General features: G+C 39.0%; 1 protein-coding gene and 1 long non-coding RNA gene across 4 annotated transcripts in view; one reads left to right on the forward strand and one right to left on the reverse strand.

Annotated features, from left to right (window-relative positions):
* LOC114027308 (ribosyldihydronicotinamide dehydrogenase [quinone]-like) overlaps positions 1-214 on the reverse strand; it is a 24738-nt gene extending 24524 nt beyond the window's left edge. For all 3 annotated transcript variants that reach the window (XM_027841401.1, XM_027841320.1, XM_027841479.1), the window contains exon 1: positions 101-214. The gene's annotated coding sequence lies outside the window, so the exon portion shown is untranslated. The remainder of the gene's footprint in view (positions 1-100) is intronic.
* The window catches only part of LOC114027549, a 70810-nt gene that overhangs the window by 28873 nt on the left and 33718 nt on the right, over positions 1-8219 (forward strand). The window lies entirely within an intron of this gene.

Below are 8219 nucleotides of genomic sequence, written 5' to 3' on the forward strand. Positions count from 1 at the left end.
TGTGTGTGTGTGTGTGTGTGTGTGTGTGTGTGTGTGTGTGTGTGTGTGTTGGGAGGAGAGAATGAGCATTAAACAAACATTTACAAGGCACTAGACTTACCAGCACACAAGAACAGCAAAAACTGCAATGGGAAAATTTGCTTCCTGCTGCAAAGACTTCCACGCTGACGAATCCTGGTATCCTCCCAACCAGGCATTGCCAATCAGTGGGAGGGTTTCTGCAGTTTCCTGGGTTAGCGTTGCTCCCGGGCCCTGCACAGCACGGCACCACCGGCCTTCCTTGTTGTGAAAGGCTGAGGCCGGTGGCTGGGGCTTCTGTCTGTTGCAACTAGTGCTGTCTGAAAATTGATGCCAATTCTCAGACACTGCTGCCTCCTTAGCTTCCCAGCACCAGGGAAGAGATTGATCACTCATTTGCTCCCCCCCCCCCATCACCTCTTGGGCAGCAGGGGTGCTCAGATAACTGTCCTTGCCTTATCTCTCCTTTGAGCACTGTTTGAAGGAGACAGGAATTTAAGGCTGCCTCCCCATTGTCATGCTGCTTGCAGTATGTTAATTTAACCTACTTTTCTTTAAAATCCCTACTGAGTTTACTGACCAAATATTTGCTAGCTAAATAGTGGAAATAAGAAAGTGAGAAAGAAAGGAGTAAAGAAATTAAAGAAACATAAAGATATTTTTATTTAGTCAAAATAGCTTGATTCTATGCCCCAGGGTCATAGAGCTCAACATTTAAGAATCCTAACCAGGGCTGATCTCTGGCATCTAGCATGGGGCAGGTTGGCAGGTGGGGTACTCATGGTGGGAGAACAATCTACCACATCGGAGTGTAAGGTATCCAGATTATGATGACCGTACAACCCTTGGTATTGAGGCCGTTTGGAGTGGGAGCAGACCAGTCAGAATCAGGTGCTTAATACTTGTTGTCTAATTGACTAACTGACCTGTCAATACTAAGACAAAAGCATACTTATGCTTACTCCTCACACTTTTTAGGTTAGGCTGGCAAGTCCACCTATATGAGGATTTGGGAAACAGGAACTGAGCAAATCATACTGAATTCTACTTGTAGCAGCTGGCCCCTCCCTGAACCAACAAGGGTTTCCCCCATAAAAAGTGAGCATGGGTACTCTGGGTCTCCATCTCCATCTCCATCCACTCAGACTGACTGCTTATCCCTTATCCCACTATTTACTTTTCTTCATCAGCCAAGGGACACAATTTGTTCAGAGCAAAGGCATTTAATGAACTTACCTAGTAAAAGTAACCTGTAACCAAGGGCCCCCACAAGACTCTGGGCTTTGACAAATTAGTTTCAGTCATAGGAACCAGCTCTTACAAGGTAAATTTTTCTCTTTAACTCACTGTTCCCACCTGGAGTTGCTACAGGAAAATCTTTAAAATAATGAAACATTCTTTACAAAAAAAAAAAAGGACCTATGTAATGCAAGAAATATTAATTACTCATGGTTACATCGTGCCAATATAATAAAAATGACAATACTACCCAAACTAAACTTTTGTATTCAGTGTCATGTCAATCTAACTACCAAAGAATTACTTTATAGAGCTAGAAAAATAGCAACAAAATTTATCGCAAGAACAAAAGATCAATAATCTCAAGAGAAATAATTCCTTCAGCAAGTATTTATTAAGGACCGACTATTTGCTGGGTGTAGGGGAAAGAAACAATTCCAAATTGCAAGGAGCTAACATTTTATAAATATATATATATATATCACAAATACAAACTGAATAAATAAAATATATGCAAAGCAATTGTGTACAAGTAGTTTTAGAGGGAGGGCACTAGTAGTTGGAGGGATCAGAAAAGGCAGAAAATGTTTCTTGAGCTTCATCTTAGAACGAAGAGTTATAATGAAAAAAAAAGTGGGAAGGAAGAGGCCTAACAATTCCAGATTTCAAACTATGCTACAAAGTAGTAATCAACAAAACTATTTGGTACTTGTTGAAACATAGTGTAATCTGAGATTCAAGCATATTTGCATAAGACTCTTCTCATTGATGGAGACTGATTACTTTACACTCTGATGGCTCTATGCCTATGTGAGAGGTGAGAACTTTGGAGAAGACAGATCCTTGTTCTTCCAGCTTCTAGCTTTAAGTCAGGAGGATCAATGGTTCCAGATTGTCTTTAAGGAAGGGTTCTTAAAGGAAGAGATAGATTCTGGGAAAAAGTTGGCACATAGAGGAGGCAGCACCCGTGTTCCTATAGCCAGTTTACTATGCCAGGGATTTTAGAGAATTTCTCCTTGGTAAGATCTGGGAATCTTTCTTTCTCTTATAGTTGAACTGAGATCTTTTCCTCATTCACTGTGTATATTGTCTGATATATTCTAAACTGTATAACTTCTTTACTATCTGTTTGCTATTTACTCTTCACTGTGTATCTTTGTGTAATTGGCATTTGGTGGTAAGAGTGTCCAGCCTTTGGAGTAGTTCTGGGACACTCCATCCCCATTAAGGGATAGTGATTAAGAGCTCAGCTTGAACCTTAAAATTATTTTCTCTGGGTCAGCTAGGTGGTGCAGTGGATAGAGCACCTGCCCTAAAGTCAGGAGGGCCTGAGTTCAAATCTGGCTTACAACCAAACACTTGACACTTATTAGCTGTGTGACCCTGGGCAAATCACTTAACCCCAATTGCCTTAAAAATTTTTTCCCTAAAGTTTTTTTTGGGGGGGAAGCTAGATATAATCCTAGCCTAGCCCAATGTCCCTTCTCTCTGAGGACAGCAGAGTGGCCAGCCTTGTATCTTCAATCTCCTGTTTCCCTTGTAGCAGGGATCAAAATGTCTCTTGCAGAGGGGTGGGCAAAGGAGATTCTAGAGGCGTTTATTCATAGTATCTAGATAGATCTATGTGGACACACACATAACTTACATGGGCAACATATGCATGCCCTACAATGGAAAGATTGATCAATGGCATAGATTAGGTACACAACACATAGAAGCAAATGAATATAGTATCATAATGTTCTCTAAACCCGAAGACCCCAAGTGGTGAAAATGCAATTCAACAAAAGTTGCTGGGAAAACTAGAAAAAAGTCTGGCAGAAATTAGGTTTAGACTAATATATCATACTATGCATAGAGATAAGATACAAATGGGAACATATCTTTGATGTCATATTGTAAACAAATTAGAGGGATGAGGAACCTTTCACAGTTGTAGATAGGGTAAGCATTCACGACCAGAGGATGGAGGGTATTACAGAAGACAAAGTGGACAATTTTAATTGCAAAGAATTAAAACATTTTTAATATATATAAAATCAATATAGTTGAAATCAGAAGGAAAGCAGTTAACTGGAGAAAATCTTTACAGCAAGATTCTCTGATAAAGGTCTGATATTCAATATATACAAGGAACTAATTCAGATAAATAAGAATAAGTCAGTTCCTTAAACAATCAAAGGATATGAACATGCATTTCTCAAAGAAAGAAATAAAAGCTATTGACAATGATATTTAAAACATTCCAAATTACTAATGATTAGAGAAATGCACATTGAAACAACTCTAAGATTCTGCCTCATACCCGTAAGATTAGCAAATACTGTATGACAAAAAAGGAAGCTGATAATTGTTGGAAGGGCTGCAGGACAATGGGCACACAAGAAGATTTATTGATGAAATAAGAAAGAAAGATGTGAAATGGAATAGATTTCTATAGTGATCTCTTCTCATTATTAGTGAGGTGAAATCCACCAGGTTTGAACTCTAACACCTGAGTTAACTAATGTGCGTGAAGAGGTGAAAATGGTAATCAAGCAAATGAAATCATGCAAAATGGCTGGAACTGAAGAGATGCAAACAGAGGAAATTTGACCTTGAAGCAATTCAATTTCCAAGGCACCTAGGGACAAATTTTCAAGATAATCTCACAGAGAAAAAATTTTCAGAAAAATGAAAAAGATCACAGTTTCTATGGATGTAATCCAAAAAAGGTAACTCAGGAAACATCAGTGACAATTAACCCATAAATTGTCTCTATATTGTTTTAAAAGAATGGATGCATAAATCAGGTGTATACCTTATGTACATGTAAGAAGGGAACAGGTAAATGTTCACAGATAATTCTTATGGCAGACCACACCTTCTTAGTCATTTAAAGGTGTAAAGATGTGTTTATCCTTCACTAATTACCCTTTAAAAAGTATTTAACTCAAGTAAAACATGGTCTTATAGGCTCTTCCCCAACAACACCTCTCAATGCAAATGTTAATATCAGACAAACTTCTTGGCTGCTTGATAGATGCACCCACAGAGATGATCCTTTGATTGATTGCTTATCTCTTGCTAGGCATAAACAAGGAGGCACATGCATGATAGAGATTCTCCTATGTCATGGAGAGTATCTTGGACAGAGTTCAAATGGAAGAGGAATTCTCTCTATATACAGAGATGTTCTACCAGATGCTCTAGTTTGGGGGAATGCACTGTACTCTATTGGTTGACTCAAATCTTGAATGCTTGAGAGCCTTTGCAATGAGATCCATGGCCACTCAAAAAGAGATTAGCCTAGGAATTCACATGAGAAAAACTATAAGAATTAATTATATGAATTAGATTATTATATGATGTTGACTGAGAAGGCCATTGAGTTAGTCCATCATTATATTTATTTTCAATAGATAGTGGATGAGCTACATCCAGAATGTGAGAGGAGAAGACTAGATTACATTGGAATATTTAGCTGTGTTTTCAATGACCTTGAGCTGCTCCTTGGCAACAGAGCATATGTTTTAAGCATCAGTATTCGCCCAGTAGAGGCAACTAGGTAGCACAATGGATAAAGCACCTGACCTGGATTCATGAAGACCTGAGTTTAAATTTGGCCTCAGTTGCTTACTAGCTGTGTGACCTCAGGGAAGTCAATTATTTCTGTTTGCCTCAGTTTTTTCATCTGTAAAATGAGCTGGAGAAGTAAATGGCAAACCACTCCAGTATTTTTGCCAAGAAAATCCCAAATGGGGTCACAAAAGAGTTGGACACAACTGAAATGACTAAACAACAACAAATTCTCCCAGTGATGCTATATGACTGTGAATCATGGAATAAATACCAGTCTTAAAATCTAATGATGAAGGCCATTCAGCTATTGACATGTAGATAACTTGAAGAAATTGGGGATATTTAGCCAAAAGAAGCAATGATTTGGAGTAAGGGAAGGGGTAAAGGATTTTAAAGCTATTGTCAGACATTTAAAAAGACTGTCATATGGAAGAGGGTTAGATTTGCTCTCTTTTGCCTTGGAGGGAAGAACCAGGGTAATTAGAGGGAGCTACTAAAGAGATTAATGTAAGGGTTGATGTAATGAAATGAAATGATGTAATGAAAAACTTCCTCACAATTGTTGTTGTTGTTCAGTTGTATCCAACTCTTCATGATCCTATTTGGGGTTTTCTTGGCAAAGATACTGGAGTGGTTTGCCATTTCCTTCTCTAGCTCATTTTACAGATGAGGAAACTGAGGCAAGCAGGGTTAAGTGACTTGCCCAGGGTCACACAGCTAGTAAGTATCTGAGGCCCAATTTGAACTCAGGTCTTTCTGACTCCAGGCCCTGGCTCTACCCACAATTAGAGCTACCCAAAATGGAATGGGCTGCTTCAAAAAGTAGTGGGTTCACACTTATTGGAGGTTTTCCTAGAAGAAACTGGACAACCTCCTATCAAGAATGTTGTAGCTGGGGCTCTTTTCCAGGTATAGATTGGTGTAGGTAAGCACTGAGGCTATGTAATTTTGTAATCAAATTATCAGGTGATAATTTGGAAAAGTATAGATTGGGTATAATAATAGGCTGCAGCATATAACCAATGAAAACTGGCATAAGGGACATAGTCGATAATGTGGAAATGTGTTTAATATGATTGTACATGTATAGCCTATATCAGCTGGCATGCTGTCTTGGGGAGGATGGAGGAGGAAGGGGAGGGAGGGAGAAAAAATTTGGAACTCAAAATCTTATAAAAGTGAATGTTGAAAACTAAAAACTAAAAAAAAAAATTTACAAAGAGACATAGTCAAGGAAGCATTTGATCTCAAGAGAAAACACATCAGTCGTGAAATCTAACACTTCTCAATCTTAGTGAGAAATAAGAAGGATAACCCAAGTGTTACAGTGCTGTCCATGTGTTTTGGACTAGGCCTGATTCAGGCCAATTCCCTAATAGTTTTGGTTCAATATTGGAATTAAATGAGACACTTGTAATCAATCAATAATAATTTATTAAGTGCCTGCTATGTACCAGGCACTGTGCTAAGTGCTGGGGATACAAAAAGAGCCACAAGGTAATCCCTGCCCTCAAGGAATTTATAATTATACACATTATAATTATTTATAATTATACACATTATAATTATTTATAATTATACATATACACAGAGCAAGCTATACACAGGACAAATAGGAAATAATGAACAGACAGAAGGCACTAGTATTAAGAGGGGTTAGGGAAGTCTTCCTGTAGAGAGTAGGGTTTTGGCTGAAACCTGCAGGTCATTCAACATTTAACAAAAGGAGATTTATTTAGTCACGACAGAAGAATATTCAATAATAATATGCACCAAGGGTACTGCAAATTGATTCAGCTCCCCAGTCAAGCATCAGAGAGTAGCTAGAACTCTTTGTAGCCATTTTAACTCATTCAACCCTAAAGTGAAGTCAGTTGCTCAAGCCCTTAGCCCCCTGAATCAATGAAGTCCCAAGGATAGTCTCAATATTTGTGAAGGAAAAAAACCCCAAAACAAACCCAGCCCAACCTTCATAGGAATGTGGGGCTAAAATATTGCTCATGCCACAACAGGAGATACTAAAAGACCCAGAAAAAAATCCTCTAATGTGTTAGGTTGATCCTTTATGAAGGATTTATGGTAAATATGGGCAAGAATTACAAAAAAATAAAGAATGGATGGGTTAAGATTTGCACCTCTGGAGGGAGTGCCCAAATCAATAAAACAATCCATTGAAGTATTAAGTCTGTCCAAACACAGGCAAGTAAGGATGAATTACAATGAATGCCAGCATCCTTTCAGAATAATGTCAGGAATGCTAAAACCTAGAACAAACTATGGCTGGTGATCAATTATCAGGATGATAAAAAGGATGGTTTTAGCTGAGTTAGAAGCCAGAAGAATGCCAGGTGCTTAGTGTGTGACCCTGGATTAATCACTTAACTTCTTAGTGCCTTAGATAACTTTCTAAGACTATAATTTACAGAGAAGATGTACCTACATTGGTGGGAGCATTTTCTTCATCAGGGATTTGTTATATCGATTTAATCACAGGTCCCTCCTTCCCCTCCCCACTCCCAATTGGTAAGATCAAACAATAAATAAATCCACAATTTTTATAGAGCTTTATCTAGGTATGTGATGTAGGCAATTAAAGATGAAGAGCAGTGAGTGATTGGCAGGAATGCTAAATCCCAGAACAAGCCAGGGCTTGTCTTATACCTTAAAAATGCTTTAGGGGCAGATAGGTGGCTCAGTGGATAGAGCACCGGCCCTGAAGTCAGGAGGACCTGAGTTCAAATCTGGCCTCAGACCAAACACTTGACACTTACTAGCTGAGTGACCCTGAGCAAGTCATTTAACCCCAATTGCAAAAAAAAAATGCTCTAGGTACTGTGCTAGGTGTCAGAGATAGAAGGATGAAAAAAAATGAAACAGAACTGCCCTCTGAGTGCTTACGTCTTCTTTGGGGTGGAGGGAACAACATGTGCACATAAACTAACAAAGAAATACCAAGTAAATGTAAGGTCAATTGGACAGGGTTCATTAACAGCTGGAGTGGTTTAGAAAAGCCTCATTTAGGGAGGCAGAACTGAAAGAACCAGGGATTCCAAGAGACAGAGGTAAAGAGAGTGCACTCCTGTGATGGACAATGGTCTTCAAGGCAGCCTAGACATGTAGAGACGGCAATATAGGCTGAGTAACAGCAAGCAGGTCGTTACATCTGGAATCCAGGGTGAGGGAAGGGGAATAATGGGAGCCAGGGACCCCAAAAGTTAGGGTGTAGTTAAGTTTGAATTCATAGTTTGTACTCCTGGTGTTTGGGGAAGGAGCTTGTTCAATGTCCAATAGATGGGAGAAGGAGGGGACTCCAGAGAAAGAATGAAATACACATTCTTACTTAGACAGGGCCAATGTGGTGATTTGTTTTTCTGGACTGACTGACCATCTATCTATCTATC

Source organism: Vombatus ursinus, unplaced genomic scaffold (genome assembly GCF_900497805.2).
Source record: "Vombatus ursinus unplaced genomic scaffold, bare-nosed wombat genome assembly UNPS02000577.1, whole genome shotgun sequence".
NCBI classification, from domain to species: Eukaryota; Metazoa; Chordata; class Mammalia; order Diprotodontia; family Vombatidae; genus Vombatus; species Vombatus ursinus.